Source organism: Schistocerca piceifrons, chromosome 2 (assembly GCF_021461385.2).
Source record: "Schistocerca piceifrons isolate TAMUIC-IGC-003096 chromosome 2, iqSchPice1.1, whole genome shotgun sequence".
Taxonomy (NCBI): domain Eukaryota; kingdom Metazoa; phylum Arthropoda; class Insecta; order Orthoptera; family Acrididae; genus Schistocerca; species Schistocerca piceifrons.
Genome location: NC_060139.1, coordinates 320,450,127 through 320,476,610, shown reverse-complemented (window position 1 = coordinate 320,476,610; position 26,484 = coordinate 320,450,127). Strand labels below are relative to the sequence as shown.

The window sequence follows — 26,484 nt, the reverse complement described above, 5'->3', positions numbered from 1 at the left end:
CCTCATACAAAAATTCACGGAACTTGTATGCGGACCCTCGAGCTCATACATGTCGCGTATACATTTTGTATATTGCTTTTTGGCCATATACGCGACATGTATGAGCGACATTTGAAGAATTCGCGCATGCGCAGTACTATCATTTCCTGTCGTCTTGTCGCCTGCCGCTTATTTTGACGATTAGCGCATGCGTAGTACCAGGCTCTTTGGCGGCTGTTTGAGTTTTGGAGGTGCCGACTATCGTTTCGACGGTAATGTATCTGCATAGAACATAAAAAAGCGCCATATACAACATTATTCTTCGTGTTTGCGAGGCTATTGTGCAAGTTTTATGCCAAGAAGTGAAGGTAAAAGTTTTATATATATCAGAGTATGTAATACATTCTATAATTTTTTCATGCATCTGGCACGTACATCAATTTTTTGCTATTATTCCGGCGGCCTCGCGATGCCGACAATCGTGTGTGAGACGTTGGCATTAGCAATTGCGCGACAATGCAAATGTTTTGTAATGAAATCTTTGTTTCAAGAGGAATCCCCAGTGGCCAAAAAACGGAGTGTTACTGCCAACTGATCCTCTGGTGGAATCGCTACCCGAAAGTTTGTGTTGGTTTTGGACACAAGAGGAGCCACAAGTGATAACAAACCGCGGAAATCCTCCATACTCATCCTAATATAATTTCTAAAATATGCGCCATCCTTTAGCGTTAAATCGCGAGAAACTCTCTCTGCCACCATCTACGCTTCCTCCGCCTTTTCTTCCTATTATCTTCCAAAAGAGCAAGTGTACCAGCACATAAAAATGTGAAATCTTCCAAATCGTCGTCGAAAGCTATCGCACAGTGATACATATCAACCAGTGTAAACGCACGCTCATACATGTATTAGGTTGATACTTGTCAACTCATACAAGTCGCGATACATGTCGCAAAGTCGCATATACATGTATCTCATACATGTGCCGATACAAATGGCAGTGTAAACGCACCTTAATGATGAATGCTCTTTCAGCAAATCTTACAATTAATAGCTGCGTGCGCCCTGCAACCAACGAACTAGTGATAATAGTCAACAGGCCAAGCGATGTAACTAACGTCTTAAATTTAAAACTAGCTATCTCATTTTAATGTAGGTTAGTTAGGAGGCTGGTGTAGATTATGAGAATTTAAGAATACCTGAACAAATAACGGAACAGGTTCAGATTACAGAGAAGAATGTTGAACCTAGGGGATAGTGTACCTACGAACATAATTATGATGTTTTTTGGTTGTTACTTCAGCCTAATGACTGATTTTAGAATTACGTGAAGGCATGCGCAACGGGGACCGTTGTCAACAGTTTTCGCCATTTTCTACTGTTTTTGTTATGATTAGACAGGAGATTATGTTTGTGCGTCTGTAAATACTTCGCGTTCTACTCATTTGGGTTCTGTATAATATTTTTAAGCTTTGCTATATGTTTTTAGAACTACTTATATAATATGCGGGCAGTTAACCAATACTTCGTCGATCGTGCACTATCTTCTACCTTGAAATAGAAAGTTATTTACAATGAAACATGTGATAGCTGCAAACGAACTGAGATTCTTTTATATTCAACAGTCTTACCTATCTTGAAAATGGAAATTTGTGTTTTTTTTCCCGGCAGGTTCAGTTTCAGAACGTATTTAACTTGTAACTGTTTTCTCTGGATACTTCTGCATAACTTGATTTCACTTACTGATTATTGGGGTGTAGCAGAGTAATAATGTAACTCATTATGGGAAACTGAAGAAAACTGTTTAATCATTGATGACAAGGTTTTCTCGATCACATCCATGGGAGAGAGTCACAGAGATTCTGGAAAAAATGAAGTTGCGGACGCATGAAGGAAGGACTCAAACCATCCCATGAAAACAGATACACAAAGTTTCAAGAACCGGCTTCAAGCGAGGAATCTAAGTATATATCACAGAGCCCTAGGTATCGCTCCCCTAGTGATCGCGAAGACAAGATTAGACTAGATACAGCGAGCACAGAAGCATTTATACAGTCATTTTTCACCCCCTCCACACGCAAATGGAACAGGAGGAAGCGCTAATAATTAGTCGTAGTGGTCGTCCGGACCGCCATCATAACCCGTTGATGTGTCAGAAAAACTATGAGTAGCTTATCCATCAGGAAAGGTTCAAGTTAAGTCTAATACTCGTAAAATCAAGGATTTGGGAGAACACCCAACATTACAACGTTATCTGCCCAGCGAACATCTACCATTCCGTGAGGAAATTTTGATGTGTCCTGTAAAGAATAACACCGAAGACAACGAGTGAATGGACTGTGAAATACTGATTATTGTTGTAGAACGATGCATTAGTATTATGAAAGTTAAAACTGTGCTCGTTATTCTGTATGCGATCAAGATAACGTTAATGTGATAGGAAAGGAGTGTGCGATTTCAGTATCTTTTACATGAGTGTTTTTTAAAAGATTTAGTTCCTGTTTTTGATTAATTAGATTACCAAAAATATTGCATTCGAAATTCAATCTCTTGTCTGACAGCCACATTTGCATCATACAATATGCCAGTGCCAATAAAGATGCCTCTGTAAGGTTATTACACAAATTAAACAGTTTTCTTCAGTTTCCCATAAACGTATGTTGGTTGACTTAAGCTCGTTTAAAAATACGCGATTTGTAGATTTACGAATTATGTACTTTCCATCCAAATGTTTATTAGAGTATTATGCAAAAATTTGCAGTAAGTCGACAAGAACTTTTGGGGATTTTTGTTAACAACGATTCTCGTTTATTTATTTATATAACATATATATTAAGGTGTTTTGTGCCCATCTGCGTAAGATCTTCATTCTGGTGTTTCAAGGATGTGTTCGTCGTCACAAGATTGATTCAGTCATGAACAAAGAACATCTAAAAGGGTGTACAAAAGCAAGTGACTGTTCTTCAGACTTAGCAACATTGTTTTGGGAAGCACGAAGGCGAATGACAATAACTCAAGAGCCAGAACATTAAAATAATAATAGTAATGATGATGATAATAATAATAAATATGTAGCCTATAACCATCTGAAAATTTATTGGAGTATCGTATAAAAATTTGAAGTAAATCGGTTAAGAACTTTGCAATTCTGCATTCTGACATGTCCGCGAAGAAACGGAAAGTTCTCGATTTTTTTGCTAAAAACTTTTCTCGCATTTTTATCAGAGCATCGTGCAAAAATCTAAAGGAAATCGGTCAACAACATTTCGAGATATTTGATAACAACGTTTCCTTTTTATATATACAGTATTTGAAGAATGTGTACGTCCATCAGAATTTTTATTAGAATATCGTATAAAATGCGAAGCAAACCAGTCATGAACTTCTCGAAATTTTTTGGGAACAACGTTAAACAGCGTCTTATCTTTATATAGTAGTACAGATTAGAAGTTGAATGTCTAGTAATGATGATGATGATGATGATTATGAAGCTACCAACTGCACACATACGTTGCACGCAAGTATTATGCCAGAAGTTTGTAGAAGTTCTGAATGAGAAACTGTAGAGGACGTTCAGTTTGAAAAGAACTTTCATTGTTTGTCCTGCTACTGCACTGCGAATTACTTAGGTCCTTTAAATGGCAACAATAATAGAAAGTGAAACGCGAAAGCTGGAAGCAATACTGAACCTGACGTGGATTTCGGTCGACATGATCGTTGTGCTATTATTTTATAAGGTCGTATAAAAAAGGCTTGTGAATAGTAATAACCTTCTCAGGGATGAGTTTCAGGGGAAACTGGTTGCAAAAGCTTAGAATGGGAAGGCTGCCTCCCCAGAATGATCCGCGTTTGGATGATGTGGGACAGCAATGTCAAAAGAAAAATTTCATGGCGTGTGAAAATTATTACAGATCGAGGAGATCATAAATTCTGGGTACTACATGATAAACAATATCCCATGAATATAGTATGTACCCGATTACAAGACAGCTTTTCATACAAGACAAATCATCCCGACTTTGGAGAGTCTTCTTAAAAAGTTCCTTATTTTTAACCAGTTCTGACCAATAAAAACAACAAATGGATTAACTGCACGACCTTTTTCGTCTTACTTACTCCCACAGAAAGTCGCTGAGCTAACATTCTTCTTGGCTCTAATCTAAACCCATCCTCATCACCATTCTCAATCAACAGCCCGTATTTCCTTTTAGTTACACATCGCGTCCTGATGGAAAATTCCAGTTTACCTACAGAGCTGCTTTCTGAGCCGTTCGCGATAAAACGGGACGTTTTTATTGCGTGTCTCTGGTACATGATGCATAACATGGTGTTCCAGTTTATGCAACGTGTTCCGCCTAGGTCCCCCGACTTCTTTCGTGTGTATTCGGGCATTCTTCATATGAGATGTGTGAGAAAAATAATGAGACTGACAACACTGTGAGCGATCTGGCAACGCGTGTTGTTCTACTTGCGTAGACCGATGTGTTCATCCCTTTCAGATGCTCAGTCCGAATTTCAGCTCCGTACAGCCATCACATGATATTTGAGAGGATCATCAATGAAGCTGTGTTTTTGTTGTGTGCCACGAAAATGGAACAGCGGAATTTAAAGCAAAGTTATGCAATCAAGTTTTGTGTTAAACTAGGGAAATCCGCGAGTATGGCCACTGAAAAGTTAAAACAGGGACATTCCTTATCAAGAGCACAAATTTCTCGCTGGCGTAAATCATTTTTGGTAGGCCGACAACACATTGGAGATGTGGAAGGCCGAGAACATATTGGAGATGAACATTGCTCAGGGAGACCTTCAAATTAGAAACTGACGAAAAAGTCGAATGTGCCACACTCTTGAAAGATCGGACCGAAGTCTAACAATAAGGATGATGAGTGTCCTGTTAAACTTGAAAACTTCTACTGTACATCAAATTTTGACTGAAGGCTTGCACATGCGAAAGATTTGTGCCAAAAATGCGCCGAGAAACTTCACAACTGAACAGAAGGGCAAGCGAAGAAACATGTGTGCTGATCTTCTTGACAGGATTGCCAATGAGAACGAGTGGTTCAGTCGTGTGATCACAGGCGATGGATTCTGGATTTTTGAGTACGATCCTAAACAAAGTGTCAAAGCGACGAGTGGCACACTGGGACATCTCCTCGATCGAAAAAAAGGTCCAGCGAGCAAATCAAAGATCAAAACAATGATGATTTGCTTTTTTAACACTAGAGATATTGTGCATAAAGAATCTGTTCCTCCAGGACAAACTGTCTACCAAGTGTTTTACAAAAATGTCCTTGAAAGACTCAGGGAAAGGGTTTAACGAGTGAGACCAGACATTACAGACAAGTGGATGTTGGGTCACGAAAGCGCCGCAGGTCACACAACCATTTCCATCGCGAAATTTTTAGCTCAAAAGGAATTCTTACTGTTCCACAGCCCCCCCCCCCCCTATTCACCTGATCTGAGTCATTACGACTTTTTTCTTTTCCCGAAATTTATAAACGTCTTAAAATAACATCATTTTATGACTCTGGAGAATATTCAAAAGAATGTGACCGACATGTTAACGGCCCTAGCAGCTGAAGCCTTTCAGCGCTGCTACCAAGACTGGGAACGATTCCGACGGTGTAAAGCTGCCAAAGGGAAATACTTTGAAGGGGACAACATTGTTGTTTGAAAAAAAATAATAAAAACTTGGGCAAGGGAAAAAATCAGTCTCATTACATTTCTCACACACCTTGTAGTTCAGGAGATGGCGTTATAAACACTGAGAAGCGTGTAAAACCGCCGCATTGTGCGTAAGATTTAAATTTATTACATCTTTTCTACTAATTCCATTCTCAACATATTTTGCAGACACTGTCCTCATATGCAGCTGAATGTACCTACAAAATTGTATCTCTGTGTGACCCAGGGATCGGGAGATATGGCGTCATAAACCCTGAGATGCGTGAAAAACTGCCACATCACGCCTGACGTTTGTTTGTTAGTCCGTAAGTACTAACTCTATTTGCATCATACTTCGCAGACAGCACCCACATATGGAGCTGAATGTACCTACGCAAATACCTCATTGTACGATAGATAGTTCAAGAGCTATGGTGTCATAAACACCGACGTGCTTGAAAAATTGCCACATCAAGCATGAGGTTGTAATGCATTTCTTCTTCGCTACTAAGACACTCGTATAATCGAGTCAAATTAAGCAGATCCCTGACACCTGGCAGCGCTTTTGGCAGCTTTCTACTGTGAAGCGCAAACGGCTGTAGGCGAAAACAGTAGCCGTCTACAGAGCTGTGAAGAGGTGTTCCCATAGAGACGTTTATACAGTACTGGCCATTAAAATTGCTACACCAAGACGAAGATGACGTGCTACAGACGCGAAATTTAACCGACAAGAAGAAGATGCTGTGATAAGCGAATGATTAGCTTTTCAGAGAATTCACACAAGACTGGCGCCGGTGGCGACACCTACAATGTGCCGACATGAGGAAAGTTTCCAACCGATTTCTCATACACAAACAGCAGTTGACCGGCGTTGCCTGGTGAAACGTTGATGTGATGCCTCGTGTAAGGAGGAGAAACGCGTACCATCACGTTTCCGACTTTGATAAAGGTCGGAATGTAGCCTATCGCGATTGCGGTTTATCGTATCGCGACATTGCTGCTCGCGTTGGTCGAGATCCAATGACTGTTAGCAGAATATGGAATCGGTGGGTTCAGGAGGGTAATACGGAACGGCGTGCTGGATCCCGACGGCCTCGTATCACTAGCAGTCGAGATGACAGGCATCTTATCCGCATGGCTGTAACGGATCGTGCAGCCACGTCTCGATCCCTTAGTCAACAGATGGAGACGTTTGCAAGACAACAACCATCTGCACGAACAGTTCGATGACGTTTGCAGCAGCATGGACTATCAACTCGGAGACCATGGCTGCGGTTACCCTTGACGCTGCATCACAGACAGGAGCGCCTGTGATGGTGTACTCAACGACGAACCTGGGTGCACCAATGTCAAAACCTCATTTTTTTTTCGTATGAATCCAGGTTCGTTCTGTTTACAGCATCATGATGGTCGCATCCGTGTTTGGCGACATCGCGGTGAACGCACATTGGAAGTGTATTCATCATCGCCATACTGGCGTATCACCTCGCGTGATGGTATGGGGTGCCATTGGTTACACGTCTCGGTCACCTCTTGTTCGCATTGACGGCACTTTGAACAGCGGACGTTACATTTCAGATGTGTTACGACCCGTGACTCTACCCTTCATTCGATCCCTGCGAAACCCCACATTTCAGCAGGATAATGCACGACCGCATGTTGCACGTCCTGTACGGGCCTTTCTTGATACAGTAAATGTTCGACTGCTGCCCTGGCCAGCACATTCTCCAGATCTCCCACCAATTGAAAACGTCTGGTCAATGGTGGCCGAGCAACTGGCTCGTCACAGTACGCCAGCCACTACTCTTGATGAACTGTGGTATCGAGTTGAAGCTGCATATGCAGCTGTACCTGTACACGCCATCCAAGTTCTGTTGATTCAATGCCCAGGCGTATCAAGGCCATTATTACGGCCAGAGGTGGTTGTTCTGGGTACTGATTTCTCATGATCTATGCACCCAAATTGCGTGAAAATGTAATCACATGTCAGTTCTAGTAAATTTTTTGTCCAATGGATACCCTTTTATCATCTGCATTTCTTCTTGGTGTATCAATTTTAATGGCCAGTAGTGCAAATTCGCGTTTGAAACACTCGAAGTAGCCGCACCCAATGTACAGAAACTATCGATGATCATGTATCTTAATCTGGAGGCTGTACTTATACATTTGTACGTTATGCATATTTCTTTGTACGATTTTTTAATTTCACAGGCCTTTCCACGAATACATGGAAATGAAATTTTTTCCGTATTAGAATGCAAACACAGTTCATTATTTTGTTTTCGTTTTTAACAGAAAACTGGCAAAATGAATACCAGTGCGATGTCACGTTTGTCAGCTAGTAACGAACTAAATTGAAATATAAAGGACGAACCGCCATAATTTCAATTCCATTTGATAAGTAGCAATTCAAAATAAAAGAGACCTTCCTTACTTTAATCAATAGTAGTGAGATGTAGGAAGAAACGAACTCTCTCTGCAATGATACTTTATTGTCGACGAGAAACGGTTTTCACGACAGGCGCTTCGTGTTGTCCAGTAGCAAGTACCGACCTGCCGTGTCGCAGGTCGGTCGCTGTAAGCACTGGCCACCACTTTCACCCGGTTTCGCTCGCTCTCGCTTTCGGTGGGCGGATCGTGCGGGAATGACAAGTGCCGTGCTTGTTGCTTCACCAATGCAGTGGGACACACTCCTATGGCGTGTGAACGGTAAGCTGTACGTTTTCGAATAACGGATTACACGACGCGCCCGTCAGAGTTGAGTAGACAAAGCACCCGCACACGCAATATCCGAACAGAGATGTGATTTGATTGGAAAATTTCTAGCGAACAGAACTCAGTTTGGCGTTATTAATGGAGACGCATCGTCAGAAGCAAAGACAGCGCGCAGAGTATCTTAGTCTAGTGTCATAGGTTGTTGCTGTTTACGATATAAATTGCTCAACAAAATGTTTCCACCATCTGCATAATTGCTAACGTGTAAGGACTTATATTCAAGAGGAGTAGGGATTTAAAGAATAAGCGTTGTTGTTGTTGTTGTTGTGGTCTTCAGCCCTGAGACTGGTTTGATGCAGCTGTCCATGCTACTCTATCCTGTGCAAGCTCCTTCATCTCCCAGTACCTACTGCAACCTACATCCTTCTGAATCTGCTTAGTGTATTCATCCCTTGGTCTCCCTCTACGATTTTTACCCTCCACGCTGCCCTCCAATACTAAATTGGTGATGCCTCGATGCCTCAGAACATGTCCTACCAACCGATCCCTTCTTCTAGTCAAGTTGTGCCACAAACTCCTCTTCTCCCCAATTCTATTCAATACCTCCTCATTAGTTATGTGATCTACCTATCTAATCTTCAGCATTCTTCTGTAGCACCACATTTCGAAAGCTTCTATTCTCTTCTTGTCTACACTATTTATCGTCCATGTTTCACTTCCATACGTGGCTACAGTCCACGCAAATACTTTCAGAAACGACTTCCTGACACATCTATACTCGATGTTATCAAATTTCTCTTCTTCAGAAACGCTTCCTTTGCCATTGCCAGTCAACATTTTATATCCTCTCTACTTCGACCATCATCAGTTACTTTGCTCCCCAAATAGCAAAACTCATTTACTACTTTACGCGTCGCATTCCCTAATCTAATTAATCTAATTCCGTCAGCATCGCACGATTTAATTCGACTACAATCCATTATCCTCGTTTTGCTTTTGTTGATGTTCATCTTATCCCCTTCTTTCAAGACACTATCCATTCCGTTCAACTACTCTTCCAAGTCCTTTGCTGTCTCTGACAGAATTACAATGTCATCGGCGAACCTCAAAGTTTTTATTTCTTCTCCATGGATTTTAATACCTACTCCGAACTTTTCTTGTGTTTCCTTTACTGCTTGCTCAATATACAGATTGAATAACATCGGGGAGAGGCTACAACCCTGTCTCACTCCCTTCCCAACCACTTCTTCCCTTTCATGTCCCTCGACTCTTATAACTGCCACTTGGTTTCTGTACAAATTGTAAATAGCCTTTCGCTCCCTGTATTTTACCCCTTCCACTTTCAGAATTTGAAAGAGAGTATACCAGTCAACTTTGTCAAAAGCATTCTCTAAGTCTACAAATGCTATAAACGCAGGTTTGCCTTTCCTTAATCTATCTTCTAAAATAAGTCGTAGGGTCAGTAAAAAAATAGTTGCACTGTGAAATAAACACAAAAAGAATAACAAAGATACTCTGCTCCGAAGCGCACATTTAACACTCCACTTGTTGCATATAGTGTGTGTTCGTTACTGAGCAACGAGTATTCCACAAGGCTCGGAGTACAGTTTCTTTTGTGTCTAAACGTTTCGTTACTCGCAAGTTTCTTTCCCCATACGCAGTTACTGCTTGACTCGGTAGTTTTAAAATCCCTCCAATTCGTTGCCCTCAGCGGATTTGGAGGAAAGGAAACGTTTCGTTACTCGCCTGTCTTCTTTTCCGCACGTTCGTGCCGACCTGGTAGTTTTAGTATTCCTCCAATGTCTCATTCTCAGCGGAGGGAATTGTTAGTCACATTGAGTGCCCAATTCATTTTGTTCCACACCATGCTTGTTTCCTGTATGCAATTCGTGACCGGAGCGGGCGATGTCGGCAGTATTCATAATCGTTCCAATCCTTCGTTCCACACGCTACAGTTTCCGCTGTACGGCAAACCGCCGTGCCCCGCCACTGCAAAGAGTAGCCGCCGCACGCGCAGTAATGCCGCGACTGCCTGCAGTGGTCTACAATGAGGCGGTGGCGAAGCGGTACGACGTGGACTTATTTTGATGTGACAACTCAAATTCTTGCAACTTCAGCTGTTATCATTAAAGCCAGTATAGCCACGGTGACTGTTCATCAGTATGCAGAAGAGTAAAATCTGTTTAGGAAAGAGAATTCACTCAAAGGACACATACACCACATAATTTAACTACCAAAGCGCCCGCTGCTTCGCTCGCTTAGATTGTATGACCTGCAGAGATTTCTTTTGTTTTTATTTGATGGAATTTTTACGTTGTTCACAAATTGCAACACCTTCTAAAGTTTCTTTTCCGAATGTACTTCCGACCCAAAAGCGATACTGGCAGGTAGAGTTCAAAGTTTTTGTTAATCATGCCTTTTTCGTTCTTTCGAGATATTTCCATAGCAAATTTCATTCGCTAACAAACATTTATTTGTATCTAACCGAGAAGTGAAATTCCAATTTTCATACCAATTTTTTTTTAATGTAACAAAATGTTTTCTTATAAATTTTCATCCCCTATTGCACTTCCTTAGGGGCGGAATTTTCAGAAACACGGAAACACATTTTTTTTAAAATTTCCAACGAGAAGTCAAATACCAGTTTTCAAAGATTTAGCCTTACAAATACTTCTCCGATGAAATATTTTCATAAAAGGTTTCACCCCCTTAGGGGCTGAATTTCCAAAAACAGTGGCATGCATTTGTTTTATTTCTAACAGAGAAGCCAAATACAAATACTTGCACAATGAAATATTTCCATAAAGACCTTCATCCCCCATTTTACCCCATAGGGGTTGAATTTCCAAAAACAGTGAAACACATACTATTTTATTGCTAACTGAGAAGTCTAATTCAAATTTTCATAGATTTAGCTTTAAAAATTATAAAATAATTTCATAAAGAATCTCATCCCCTATTTCACCCCTTGGAGGCTCAGTTTCCAAAAACAAATGGTTCAAATGGCTCTGAGCACTATGGGACTCAACTGCCGTGGTCATTAGTCCCCTAGAACTTAGAACTACGTAAACCTAACTAACCTAAGGACATCACACACACCCATGCCCGAGGCAGGATTCGAACCTGCGACCGTAGCAGCAGCGCGGCTCCGGACTGGAGCGCCTAGAACCGCACGGCCACCGCGGCCGGCTTCCAAAAACAATGAAACACGTATTTTTTATTTGTAACCGAGAACTCAAATACCAATGTTTATAGATGTAGCCCTAAAAATACATTAGTAGTCCTTTAATGACATATTTTCAAAAAAAAAGGTTTCATCCATTATTTCACCCCTATGTGATTAAATTTCCAAAAACGCTGAAACAGGTATTTCCTCATTTCTGACCGAGAAACCAAATACCAATTTAATTTTCGTAGGTCAAGCTTCACAACTACCTTAATAGCGACATCTTTTTAAAAAAAAAGCTTCATCCCCTATTTCGAGCCCTTAGGATTGGAATTTCGAAAAATGCTTTCATAAACGACGTGTAGAGTATGAGATCCACGCCTTCTCCTAATTTCAAGTTTCTGTCCTTAGCGGTTTGGGCTGCGCGATCATGAGTCAGCCAGTCAGTCAGGAAATTACCTTTTATACATAGAGATGTGTTTGGACACCAATTAGTGGACATTAATATGGGGTGTGCCCACCCTTCGGCTATATGACGCTTTAACTCTGCTGGGGACACTTACAATGAGACGAATGGAATGGAAGCCCATACTTTCTTGAGAACCGAAATCAGAGAAGATGGCGGTGTTGGACGTTGGAATCTAAAGCGAAACTGACGTTCTACCTCATCCCAAAGGCGCTCCATTGCGTTCATGTCGGGACTTCAGGCGACTAGTCCATTCAGAAATGTTACTGTCCACAGAACATTGCATCAAATATGTTGCTCTATGACAGGGCGCATTGTCATGCCGATACAAACAAACGTCATCTCCGAACTGGTCCTGTACTGTACACTGTGGGCAAGGCTGTTTACACCACCTCTAGTATGGCTTATGATCGCCTTCTCGACCATTGTAGCCCATTGTTTTTAACTTCGTATGCACAGTCATTCTGCTAGCTGAACTGGTGGTATCACTTAGAAACTCACGGCTGATTCCTTGTGATAATTTCATGTGGCTTTTTGCTACCACCATCCTCAGTGCTTGATGCTCCCTGTCCATTGGTACATGAGGTCAGCCTGGTCTTGGTTTAACTGTGGTTGTAACTTCATATTTCCATTTCACAATCACATCACCATCAGTTGACCTGGGCAGCTTTAGAAGGGCTGAAAAGTTCTCGATGGAGTTGTTACTCAATTGACATCCAATGACCAGTCCACATTTCGAAGTAACTGAGCTCTGCTGACCGGCCGATTACGTTGTTATTTCTTCTCTACTGACAACACAGTACTCCGCACCTCCTTTTATAACGGCGGGTCAACCTTCCCTAATAAACAGTGATCAGTGGTTACTTCCGCATTACACAAGGGTGTTCGGATTGTAGCAGCACCACCATTTAGGATAGGGAAAGTTAGTTTATTGCGATATTTGGAGCAAGAGTTACAGCCAGATGCAGGCCAGATTGCAGTAAGTTATGCATACCAGCAGTTTCAAAGGCAAATAGAGGGCACAGGGGCGTAGAACTGCTGGAGAGGGCACACACAGCAGTTTCCATAGCACAAGTCACAGGCAGAAGAGGGCCACTAGCCAACCTAAGTGTTATGCATACGTGACGCGAAGTGGCGTACTTGGCAAAACAAAGGCACGTAGCTGAGTATATAAATAGGTGCCGTTTTATAACAAGATGCATTCAAGTGTGGCAGCTCTCCTGGATGGTGGGGTGTGTCACACCGCCGGGCTACATGCAGCAAGAGTCGGGGCTACAGCATCCCAGACCCTCTGAGGCCGCCGTGGGTGCTTGTTTGTCGCCACTACCTCAACCACGCTGGCGAGGAGAAGGACGCAGCTGGCTGCCCACGGCTCACACGGAGCAGTGCTGAGTCAGCTGCTGGCGCAGCCATTCTGATATCATTGGAACTCAGCGGGCCAGCCAAGGCAGGCACGTCCCAGTGTTGCATTGCACAGGCCACTTGGGTGTTTCCTCAGCATTGTGGGGCCCTGTGACGCAGATCAAGGTGAACGGAGCACTGCAGTGGAAACAAATAAATCATTTGGAAAGTTCTCGCTGGGTTTTAATACGGCTCCTCCTGGCCCCATCCAATACATTTGGTGTCTTCCCACTACATTTGGTCATCCTGATACATCGGTGGCAGAAGTCGCCACAACAGGGTAGTTTTCTTCAGGTAGTGTATGAGGTGGTTTACGGACTCTGAAGCTGTGTACAGGAACATGTAATGAAATACAAGGAGATTTTCAGACTGTCTAAACCTGGTGTAAACACTCGAAGAAAAAATGGTTCAAATGTCTCTGAGCACTATGGGGCTCAACATCTTAGGTCATAAGTCCCCTAGAACGTAGAACTACTTAAACCTAACTAACCTAAGGACATCACACACACCCATGCCCGAGGCAGGATTCGAACCTGCGACCGTAGCAGTCCCGTGGTTCCGGACTGCAGCGCCAGAACCGCACGGCCACCACGGCCGGCAAACACTTGAAGAGACCCTACACATACATAAATGTATTGTAATGGGTGAAAAAGAAATGGAAAGGTATGACAATGTTTGACTCTGCAATTGACAGTCAGGCACAAACTTCACATGTGTAGAAGCGACTTAAAATACAAAGACATTATTAGTCCATCCATGGGGAAGGCAGATGCCATACTATTTATTGGAATAATCCTAAGGAAGTGTAATTCACGCACAAAAGAGGTATCTTAAAAAACGTTCGTTCAACCAATTTTTGTGTGTATTTCTCATACTGGGAACCTTACCAAATTGGAGTAACGAAAGAGACAGAAAAAATTCAAAGAAGGGCTGCATGATATAACACATGTTTGTTCACTCAGCTTGAAACTGATGCTCAAGAAACTATTGTGAAAATGTATGTTGTGCTTTGCTTAGAGCCCGCATTCCGTAAAGAGTCAAGAACCAAAAGTATCTGGACACCCTGTGCAATGCAGAAGCGATCATTAGAAACCACGAAAGGCGGACACGTCAGTATAAAAGGAGTGGGGAGAACTGTGTTGTCAGCAGAGGAGCAGTAACAACAGAATGGGTTGGTCAGGAGAGCCAGCCTCTGTGACCGAGCAGTTCTGGCCGCTTCAGTCCGGAACCACTCTGTTGCTACAGTCGCAGGTTCGAATCCTGCATTGGGCATGGATGTGTGTGATGTCCTTAGGTTAGTTAGGTTTAAGTAGTTCTAAGTCTCGGGGACTGATGACCTCAGATGTTAAGTCCCACAGTGCTTAGAGCCATTTAGAGAGAGAGAGAGTCAGGAGGGCTCAGTGACTTTGAAGTGGACTTGTAATTGGATGTCACATGAGTAACAAATCCATCAGGGGCATTTCAACAGTCCTAAAGCTGTCCAAGTCGACTGTTTGTGATGTCATTGTGAAATTATAGCTAAAGCAAGACAAGGGATGGACAGGAACGGTCGAGCATTGTGCAGGGTAACTGTAAAAAATCGCATGATATCACCGGAAGTAATCACTCGTGAGTTCCAAAGTGCTCCCAGCAGTCCAGCTATCACAACGACTGTGCGTATGGAGTCGAAAACATGGGGTACAATGGGCGGGCAGTTCTTACCATGCCACACGTTTCTGTAGTCAGTGTTAAGTGACACTTGAGATAGTATAAAGAGCGACTAGAAACGAGTGATTTGGAGTGATGTATCACGCTGTACCGTGTGGTAATCCGATGGAACGGTTTGGGTTTGGCGAATACCTAGAGAATTTTATTTGACACAATGCACAGTACCAACAGTGAAGTACGAGCAACTAGACACGAGTGATTTGTAGTGGTGTATCACGCTGTACCCTGTGGTAATCCCATGTAACGGTTTGGGTTTGGCGAATACCTAGAGAATTTTATTTGCCACAATGCACAGTGCTAACAGTGAAGTACGAGGGTGTAGGTGTAACGGTGTGGCGGGTTTCTGGTGGTTAGGATGTGATCCCCTTATTGCGTTTAAGTAAACGCTAAATGCAGAAGGGTAAGAATGTATTTTACAGCTCTGTGTACTAAATATATGTGAGCAACAGTTCGTGGATTGTGATTGTTTCTTTCAGCATGACAATGCACTCTGTCATAAAACAGCATATCTTACGCAATGGTCTGTGGGCAATAAAAAATTATGAAATGACTGGCCTGCCCAGAGTCCCGATTATAGCCCAATGGAACACCTTTGGGGCGAGTTGAAACGTCAACTTCTTTCGAGACCCCATATTTCCACACCACCACCTTCTCTAGTTTCGACTCATGAGGAATAATGGGCTGCCATATCCCCAAGGACATTCAGATACCTCTTTGAAAGTGCCTCCAGCAGAGTTCAAGCCATCGCAAAGGCACAGGGTGGACACACCTCATATTGTTGTCCACTAGTAGGTGTCCTGATATTTTTGATCAAATAATGTCCGTCTCGCGTAAGGACCATGAGGTTAAAATCAGAAAAATATGAACCGATACAAAATACAATGGAAAGTGCTGAAGGACCTACAAAATTGATTGCGGCATATGCGGAAAGTGCATTACTTAGATGCTGAGTACAGATAAAGGCAATCGGTAATTTACTTCTACACGTTTGGCACCATCCTTTAAGAGAATTCATTTCTCACAGTTGCAAGATCACTCACTACAAATGTATGTCTTCACAAGGTATTTTCTTTTGTTGTTTCCTCAAGCTTTGTTTGCTAAAACTGTTTAGTATGATTGTGATGGGGATCACTACATACTGTTGTACAGTACGGAAAAAGCCACGAAAGAAAAAATGCACGGAGAAGCCACATCAAAAAAATCGAAAGAAGAAAACAATCACTCTTCGGACGCACCACAGTGCACAACAACTTTATTAAAAACATTTTCCGAGAGATGATTCCTTGAGAATAAGACGAGAAAAAGTATGGGAAGGCCATAGGAGAATTGATGAAGAGCGTTGAGTATAGGAACAGGGAAAAAATGTAAAGAAATGCAGCTAAAAGAAGTGATTGCTTGAAACAACAGATCTCAAAAAATTAGGAAGATTCCATTTTGAGATAAATGCAGTAAAACTCCATTCCCGTTTCATAATAAGTCGAACTTTGATGTAACTATTACAAGCGTATTTTGTAGGCACTTCCACTGATGTGCTATTGAATTACACATAGTTTGTCACAGACATACAGACGACAGGCAGATAGATAGATAGAGCGGGGGCGTGCTTCTGTCTATCTTGACGGCGACTGCAACAATGCTGTGTTTCACGCTGCAGTAAAACAAGTTATCGAGTGCCTTCAGTTTTCCAAGGAAGCTGGGTAGTGCTTCTCGTGTACCCAGTTGGTGCTTCGCTTGCTAGCTGCAATAGTTTCTGGTAAGAGGTTGTGCAATCAATCCGCTATGACTTATTTTAGGCATCACCTACATACATTTTTAGACGACATTTGATTCAGGTTAATCTAAATGTAAACAATGTGCAATTACATCACTCTCGAGCTAGTACTTTTCGAGATATATAGTGTTTTTGAAAAGTTTAAGACAGCTGCAAAAGACACGACAGTTGCATACTTTAAATTTACCAATACACATTTTTAAGGGGCAAAATCAAGCTCCGAATGCAGTTTTCGCATTTCCCGAACATTTTGAAATCCACTGTGCAGCAGAAATCTAACTTAAGGACGGGAGCGACTTTGTGTCACTGCCAAGTAACATAGCTCGATGAAACTTGGACCACAAGAGGGTCACTCCAAAAGAAATGCACACTATTTTTTTTAATCCATCTTTTATTCTACATGTTTGAAATTTTTACAGTGTGTAGATACATCCTTTAGGAACAATATTTTCATTTCTCCACATAATTTCCATCCCTCTCAACTGCCTTACACCATCTTGGAACCAGCGCCTGTATACCTGCATGGTAAAATTCTGGACCAACCTGTAGGAGCCACTGTTTGGCAGCGTGCACAAGGGGGTCATCATCTTCAAACCTTGTTCCGCGAAGAGAGTCTTTCAGTTTCCCAAAGAGATGATAGTCACATGGAGCCAGGTCAAGACTGTAAGGAGGGTGTTTCAGTGTTGTCCATCAGAGTTTTGTGATTGCTTCCATGGTTTTTTGACTGACATGTGGCCGTGCATTGTCGTGGAACAGCAAAACATTCTGCTTTTGCCGATGTGGTCGAAGACGACTCAGTCGAGCTTGAAGTTTTTTCAGTGTCGTCACATACGCATCAGAATTTATGGTGGTTCCACTTGGCATGATGTCCACAAGCAAGAGCCCTTCGGAATCGAACAACACCATAGCCATAACTTTTCCAGCAGAAGGTGTGGTTTTGAATATTTTTTCTTGGGTGAATTTGCATGATGCCACTACATTGATTGCCTCTTCGTCTCTGGTGAAAAATGATGGAGCCATGTTTCATCACCTGTCACAATTCTTCCAAGAAATTCATCTCCACCACTCTCGTACTGTTCCGAAAGTTCTCTGCATACCGTTTTTCTTGTTTCTCTGTGAGCCACTGTCAACATCCTGGGAACCCACCAGGCACAAATCTTTTTTAACGCCAACAGTTTCACTATTCTGCAAACGCTTCCTTCCCCTATCCCAATGTAGCGTGATAATTCGTTCACTGTGATACGTCTGGCAGCAGTCACCAATTCGTTAACTATCTGCACATTGCCTGGAGTGTGTGCTGATCGAGTCTTGCCGCTGCGAGGACAATCCTCAATATTGCTGTGCCCGCTTTCATCTCGTAATCTGCTTGGCCACTGACTAACTGTACTGCGATCGACAGCAGCATCTCCATACACCCTTTTCAACCTCTTGTGGATGGTTCCCACTGTCTCGTTTTCACAGCACAGCAATTCTATGACAGCACGTTGCTTCTGACAAACGTCAAGTGTAGCAGCCATCTTGGAGACATGCTGTGACGGCGCCACTCACGGGAACAGGTTGAACTAAGTTTGAAAACAAGCGGGAAGGACGTATCTACGCACTAAAACACATGCACAATGAAAACTGTATTTTTACAAAAATAGTGTGCATTTCTTTTGGAGTGACCCTCGAACATTGAAAGAATTTTACAGTGTTGTAGAGAAGGTAACTGAAAGGAATACACAATGAGATGGGCAGAAATACTATAATGAAGCAACCGCGATCCATTGTGGTCCCCTGGACACTGCAGAAGGGGGGACATGGTCACCATGGACGGTGATGCATGCTCTGCAACGTGCTCCCATACTGGTCACAAGGTTGGTAAGGATTCTTGTGGCAGTTGGTTCCATTCCTCCACCACTGCTGTTGACATCTGCTTGATGTTCGTTGGTGCATGTGAACGTGCCTCAAAACGTGTCCATTATAATTATCCGGGCTGTTATGCCGTGGTCAGTTGATGAATTCTGTGTCGATTCCCAATGTTTCGTCTCCGACTGCGGGAGACATCTTCAAGGGGGTTCGTAGCTCGATGGAAGGTCCAACACACCCACTGGCTCGCTACTGACTGCCGCTAAATTCCGTGTCCGCGCGCTCCCACGCCGCGGCGTGACGTCACGTGTTTTGAAAACGACAGTGCAATTGGCCGCTGTCCGTCGCCGTCGATCGCCGTTGCCATCACTCAGTAGTGGACGGGTGGTACACATCTTCTTTGGCACCGGCATCCATATACCGTTTAATTTCACGCCCTCCTCCTTTCGGTTGAAATTATTTGGGTGCTTAGCGATTTCGATTGCCTCCCTGTAGAGTCTTTCGTAATATCAGCTTGTGGCCGCTAGTACTTGCGTCTCCTCGAAACGAATATTGTGGTTCCCTGGCTGGAAAGCATGCTCCGCAACAGCTGATCGTTCCGTTTCTCCTCTTCTACAATTTCCCTTGTGCTCTTCCAGACGTTTAGAAACCGTTCTTTTAGTGGTACCTACATAAACATCACCACAGCTGCATGGGATCCTATACACTCCAGCTTTTTCGAATGGTTTGCGAGCGTCCTTGGCAGGCTTAAGGTATTCCTGTATCTTACTGGTGGGCTTGTAAATTACGGTAATATTCCGCTTCGTCAAGATCCCCCCTATTCTTTCCGTTACATTTTTAACAAACGGCAGGAAAACCTTAGATTTTGCAGTAGCCTGTACGTCAGTATGATTTCTGCGTGGCTGCCTCAACGCATGTTTTATTTCGGCGGACGAATATCCGTTCATTAGTGCATTGTGGAGATGTTCCATCTCAGCGTCGAGCAACTCAGGCTCACAAATGTTTCTAGCTCTGTCCGCTAACGTCTTGATAACACCCCGCTTCTGTTGTGGGTGGTGGTTCGAATCCCGGTGCAAATAACGGCCCGTGTGCGTGGGTTTGCGGTATACTGAGTGGCCCAAACTACCATTTTCGTTTCTAAAAACAAGCACATCGAGGAAATGTAATTTGCCGTCTACCTCCTCCTCCATCGTAAACTGAATTCTCGTGTTTATGCTGTTCAGATGTTCGTGGAACCGGCTTAGTTCCTCCCTACCATGTCTCCACAGCACAAACGTGTCATCCACGTATCGGAACCATACATTTGGTTTTTTGCTGGCAGTACCTAAGGCCTGTTCTTCGAATTTATCCATAAAGAAGTTTGCAATTACGGGACTTAGGGGGCTTCCCATAGCCACGCCATCCGTTTGCTCATAAAACTGTTCATTCCACTTGAAATATGTGGTCGTCAAACAACACTTAAACAGTTCTGAAATGTCGGCAGGAAAAATTCGATCCAGCTGTTCCAATACATCATTAAGTGGAACCATGGAAAACAGCGATACCACATCAAAGCTGACCAATATGTCCTCCGGCTGGACCACTATGCCATTCAATCTGCTGATGAAATGTGTCGAATTCTTTATCTAAGAGTCCGAACGGCCCACATGTGGTTTTAACAGCGTAGTCAAAAACTTGGCTAACGAGTAGGTGGGCGAACCAATGGCACTTAATATCGCCGGCCGAAGTGGCCGTGCGGTTAAAGGCGCTGCAGTCTGGAGCCGCAAGACCGCTACGGTCGCAGGTTCGAATCCTGCCTCGGGCATGGATGTTTGTGATGTCCTTAGGTTAGTTAGGTTTAACTAGTTCTAAGTTCTAGGGGACTAATGACCTCAGCAGTTGAGTCCCATAGTGCTCAGAGCCATTTGAACCATTTTTGAACTTAATATCGGTCTTAACGGCACATTTTCTTTATGAATTTTGGGCAATCCATAAAGCCTCGGTGGTAGCGCAACCGAATTGCAGAGACCTTTCTGTACACTTTCTTCAATGGAGGACTTTTTTTATAACCGCGACACAGTTCTGAGAACGTTGTTAGTGGGGTCCTTATTCAGCTTCCTATATGCTTGCGGATCCAGTAGATCAGTAATTTTACTCTGATAGTCGGCCACATCCATAACCACCGTTGCGCTTCCTTTGTCAGCTGGGAGAACCAAAATACTATCGTCGTCATTCAGGAGTTTTAAAGCTCTTCTCTCACCCACAGTTATATTACTTGTCGGCGGTTTTGCATTGGCTAATTTTCTCACTGTTTCTATACGGATTTCTTCAGCTGTTGATATTCGTCCGCCGAAATAAAACGTGCGTTGAGGCAGCCACGCATAAATCATACTGACGTACAGGCTACTGCAAAATCTAAGGTTTTACTGCCGTTTGTTAAAAATGTAACGGAAAGAATAGGGAGGATCTTGACGAAGCGGAATATTACCGTAATTTACAAGCCCACCAGGAAGATACAGGAATACCTTAAGCCTGCCAAGGACGCTCGCAAACCATTCGGAAAAGCTGGAGTGTATAGGATCCCATGCAGCTGTGGTGATGTTTGTGTGGGTACCACTAAAAGAACTGTTTCTAAACGTTTGGAAGAGCACTAGGGAAATTGTAGAAGAGGAGAAACGGAACGATCAGCTGTTGCGGAGCATGCTTTCCAGCCAGGGAACCACAATATTCGTTTCGAGGAGACGCAAGTACTAGCGGCCACAAGCGTATATTACGAAAGGCTCTACAGGGAGGCAATCGAAATCGCTAAACACCCAAATAATTTCAACCGAAAGGAGGAGGGCGTGAAATTAAACGGTATATGGATGCCGGTGCCAAAGAAGATGTGTACCACCCGTCCACTACTGGGTGATGGCAACGGCGATCGACGTCGACGGACAGCGGCCGATTGCACTGGCGTTTTCAAAACACGTGACGTCACGCCGCGGCGTGGGAGCGCGCGGACACGGAATTTAGCGGCAGTCAGTAGCGAGCCAGTGGGTGTGTTGGACCTTCCATCGAGCTACGGACCCCCTTGAAGATGTCTCCCGCAGTCGGAGACGAAACGTTGGGAATCGACACAGAATTCATCAACCGACCACGGCATAACAGCCCGGATAACTATAATGGACATGATATTTCCGGCCGTGAAAGTCTACATTTTAGTGCCTCAAAACGTCTCCCCAGCACGTGCTAGATGAAATTTAAGTCGGAGGAAAGGGCAAGCCAATCCATTCGCCGAGTATTCTCCCGTTCCAAGAGCTCGTATCATCGCATTTGCGGTCACGCATTGTCGTCCATAAAAATGAAGTCAAGGCCGAATGCACCTTTCAAAAGACGCACATGGGTACATTGTACAGTGTCACAATAACACTGACTGATGAGTGTATCGTGTTTAAAGATTTGGACGCCAGTGCGTCCATTCAAGAATCTGTCTACGCACACCATAACACATTGACACCAAAACGATCATGTTCGACAATGCTAGACGTACACTCATATGACGAGAGGTGGGAACACGTTATGTAGCCAGGAAAAATGATAAACAGCAAAGACAGAGAAAGCTATTGCCTAGTAGAATGCTGAAGATTAATCCAAGAAGAGAGTATGTATGAGTCGGGGAGACAAGATACAGGGTGACACAGAAAAACGGGAACATTTCCACAATCCAATAAAACTAGAAGTGATGAAGGAGAGAAATTGCATTCATAATAATTGAAACCTTACAACTTTGTCATTGATGGCATTTATCATTTTTTTTAAATTACTACCTTTAGACGGCGTCTTCCAGTACGAATACATTCGTGAAACCTGCTGATGAGATTCTTCATTGACCGCTGCAACATCTCAGCTAGGATACTGTGAATTGCATCCGGAATTCTCTGTTTTAACTCATCCAGGGTTCTTGGTCGAGTCGTGTAGACTTTGCTCGTGAGGTAGTCCCACAAGAAAAAAATCACAAACGGATAAATCTGGCGATCTAGGTGGCCAGGGAATGTTACTGAATCGTGAGATCACACGGTTGCCAAACAACTCTCGCACATAGGCCATTGATCACCGTACAGTGTGTGATGTCGCTCCGTACTGTTGAAACCAGGCTTCTTGGACGTTTGGAAAGTTGTTCTGTGCAGGTGTAACGAAAGTTCATAACATCTCCACGTAACGATCGGCATTGACAGTTATTGTGTTTCGTTGTTCATTTGCGAAAAAATACGGTCCGATAATCCCATGTGATGAAACATCACAGCGTGCTGGCACTTAACTAGCGTGTAAAGGGCGCTCATGAGCTTCATTAGGATTTGTGTTTGCCCAGTAACGGTAGTTCTGTTAATTCACACAACCTGTGGGATGAAAATGTGCCTCACCTGACATCCACAACTTGTTTAGAAATTTATCGTCATTATTTTTGTTATCATTTGTCGACAGAATCCTAATCGCAACCGGTCATCATTATCCTTCAATTGTTGCACCATCTGTAGTTTGTACGGACGAAATTTTAAATCAAGATGAAGAATTCTGCGAATACTCTCCCAGGACATTCCAAACACTTCAGCTTGCTTGTGAATTGAACGCCGTGGGCTCCGTAAGACAGAGTTGCGTACAACATCAATGTTTGCTGGAGAACGCACACTTCTTGGTCGTCCTGTTGGTTTCTTCTTGAGGGCTGACCCAGTCCCTTTAAAGTTATTAATCCAACATTTTATCTCGTGTTTCGACGCAACGGCACCATGACGTCCTAAATTATATAAACGTCGGAACTGCCTCTGCGCCGCTACCAAACTCTCATTGTTTTTATTAAACATTTTAATGGCTAACGCACGCTGTTGTCCGTTGCATTGACCCATGATTACTAAAATGGCGGACTGTTTACTCGCTGTCACGCACCCGCAGTGTTGCCACCTGCCCATGGTTGCCACTACTCGTTTCAAACATTCCCGTTATTCTGCGTCACCCTATATTTATCGTGAAAGTAAACGAATTCTTATCGTGAGACATCGAGGAATAATTAATTTTCTAATAGACGGAAGTGTGGAGGGTAGAAATTGTGAAGGGATACCAAGGTTTCGTTACAGTATGTGGAAGTGAGTTGCAAGATCAAGAGACATGTACAGGGTAGACTAGCGTCGAGAGCTGCATCATAACGGTCTTAAGACTGCAGACCACGACAACACCGCAGAGAAGTTTTATCGTGAACCTCGAGGAAAGTAACACTGTGCAGAGCCACAGTTTTTATTTTCATTTTGATTAGAGTTTTTGAGTTAGAATGATATACTTCTATCAGATTCTTTAGATAACAATCCACAAGGTAGGAAAAATTGCTACATCATAGGGCTGGGAGGGTTAGGTGAAATCAGAGTCGTTTGCACAGCCGCTGGTTGTGACCAAAGCAGCGGATGCGCGCTTGGAGGGCGCACATCAGCTAGGCCATAATACAGGGTGTCCCAAAAAGAATGACCCTATTTTAAACAGAATTATTTATTAGGAAGAAGGGCTTAAAACCAACAAATTACATACTAAATTACTCAGAAAAGACAGAAGTTTATAAAAATCCACCATCTAGCCAATAGCCGAATTTATCCCAAACTGAGCGGAAGGTGTCTTCTGTCACTGAAGCTGCACTAGCTGATATTCTGGTTTTTAGTTCATCAATGTCATAAGATAAGGGAGGAACGTAAACACATTAACATATCTCCGCAGGAAGAAATCACATGGTGTTAAGTCAGAGGACGTAGGGGCCAAGAGCATAAAGCCTGGTCTCGGGGTCCTGTACGCCATATCCAACGTTGAGGCACGTTGGCATTGAGAAAACTGCACACGTTGTTATGACAGTGCGGTGGTGTTCCATCTTGCTGATAGATGAAGTTGTCAGAGTCAAGTTGTGGGAATAACAAGTTCCGTAGCATTGAAAGATATGATTGTCCCGTTACGGTTCTCCTTCAAAAAAGTAGGGTCCATAAACCTTGCTTTGCGAAACAGCAAAAAAAAAATTCACTTTTGGTGAATCACGTTCGTGTTCAATTATTTCCTGAGGATTTTCGAGCCCGCATATACGCACATTATGACGGTGAACCTTACCGCTAATATGGAAAGTTGCCTCATCGCTGAATATCAACTGTGACATAAAAGTGTCACCTTCCACGTCCTCTAGAATAGCACTGCTAAAGTCCACTCGCTTCACTTTGTCAGTATCTCGAAGAGCTTGTACCAGTTGTAAGCGGTATGGTTTGAGGGTTAAACGATGCCTTAAAACACGCCACACTATCATGCGCGGTAACGCAAATTCTCTTCTAGCACGATACGTAGACTTTCGGGGCTTCGCTCAATTGCTCGTCGGATTTGTTCCACTGTTTGTTCAGGAACGCGTGGCCGGCCAGGACTTTTGCCTTTACAGAGGCACCCTGTTTCTTCAAACTGGTTCTACCATCGTCGAATGTTCTTTGGTGATGGTGCTTTAGCACGAAATCGAATATGAAACGTCCGCTGAACTGCGATCACTGATTGAGTACGACTAAATGCAATAACACAATACGCCTTCTCTTGCGCAGACGCCATATTGCGCGAGACTGGCTGCACGTTCCAGGTCAGCGCTCGTAGCGACATTTTAGCGGATTTTTTTCTGAAACTCTAGACCATGCCGGTTACATCTAGCGCTGTTTTAGTTACCTAGTGACATTTGTCTCAATATTATTACAAGTTAAAATCGGGTCATTCTTTTTGGGACACCCTGTATTATGCTTGGCGATTTTGAACTGCTGGTTCAGTTGTGACAAGGATTCTGTGTCACTCAAATGTCTGCCTAGCATGCCGGTACTGGAAACGGTTTACCGCTCGTCTTGTTTGAATCTTTAATTATCGCTGTAACTGCAGGTACGAACCACCACAACAACCTGCAGCCGGCCGTGGTGGCCGAGCGGTTCTAGGCGCTCCAGTCTGGAACCGCGCGACTGCTACGGGTGCAGGTTCGAATCCTCCCTCTGGCATGGATGTGTGTGATGTCCTTAGGTTAGTTAGGTTTAAGTAGTTCTAAGTTCTAGGGGACTGATGACCTCAGATGTTAAGTCCCATAGTGCTCAGAGCCATTTGAACTATTTTTTGAACAACCTGCAGTCATTTTATACTACTTGGAAAATTATCAGAGAATTTTGTTGCGGCATGCTGAATTCCTTTCTGAGCTATTGACTGCTTTAATAATCAGTGGCGGATTTAAAAATTTTTCGCCCCTAGGCACACCATATTATATGCGCCCCCCCCCCAAAAAAACATGTTTTAAATAATCAACTATTACCCGATCACTTCACAATTGCCGTTTTAGGTGTGAGCGCAGTGAGCTGTTTCCGTACTCTGCCATTCGTTGTTCTGAAGGACGCGTCAGCGGTCTAGTTGTGCTCAATCAAAATGTAATATGGTTCCTGAACAGTACTGGGTGTACGGCAGCGGATAAAACAAACTTAAAACTGCATTGTGTTAACACATTTTGCTATGGAAAGACAACAGAAACGAACACAAGGAAAATAACTTTTCTTTTATGGCCTAAAAATTCAGCAGAGCGTGTAGGAGACGACGGATTTTTGTTATACATTCACTTTTAATATGCTCTTTTACACAAAACGGTGAAAATTAAAATAAAAAAGTTGTGTTACAATCTAAAAATTGAAGCGAACGTGTCATACATTAGAAATTAATACGTACTTTTACAGAGATGCGTTCGAAATTGAAATTAAACTGTCGTTTTACGATCTAATAACTTGAATG

General features: G+C 43.1%; 1 protein-coding gene across 1 annotated transcript in view; it reads right to left on the bottom strand.

Annotated features, from left to right (window-relative positions):
* The window catches only part of LOC124777490 (glutamyl aminopeptidase-like), a 322,410-nt gene that overhangs the window by 162,119 nt on the left and 133,807 nt on the right, over positions 1-26,484 (bottom strand). The window lies entirely within an intron of this gene.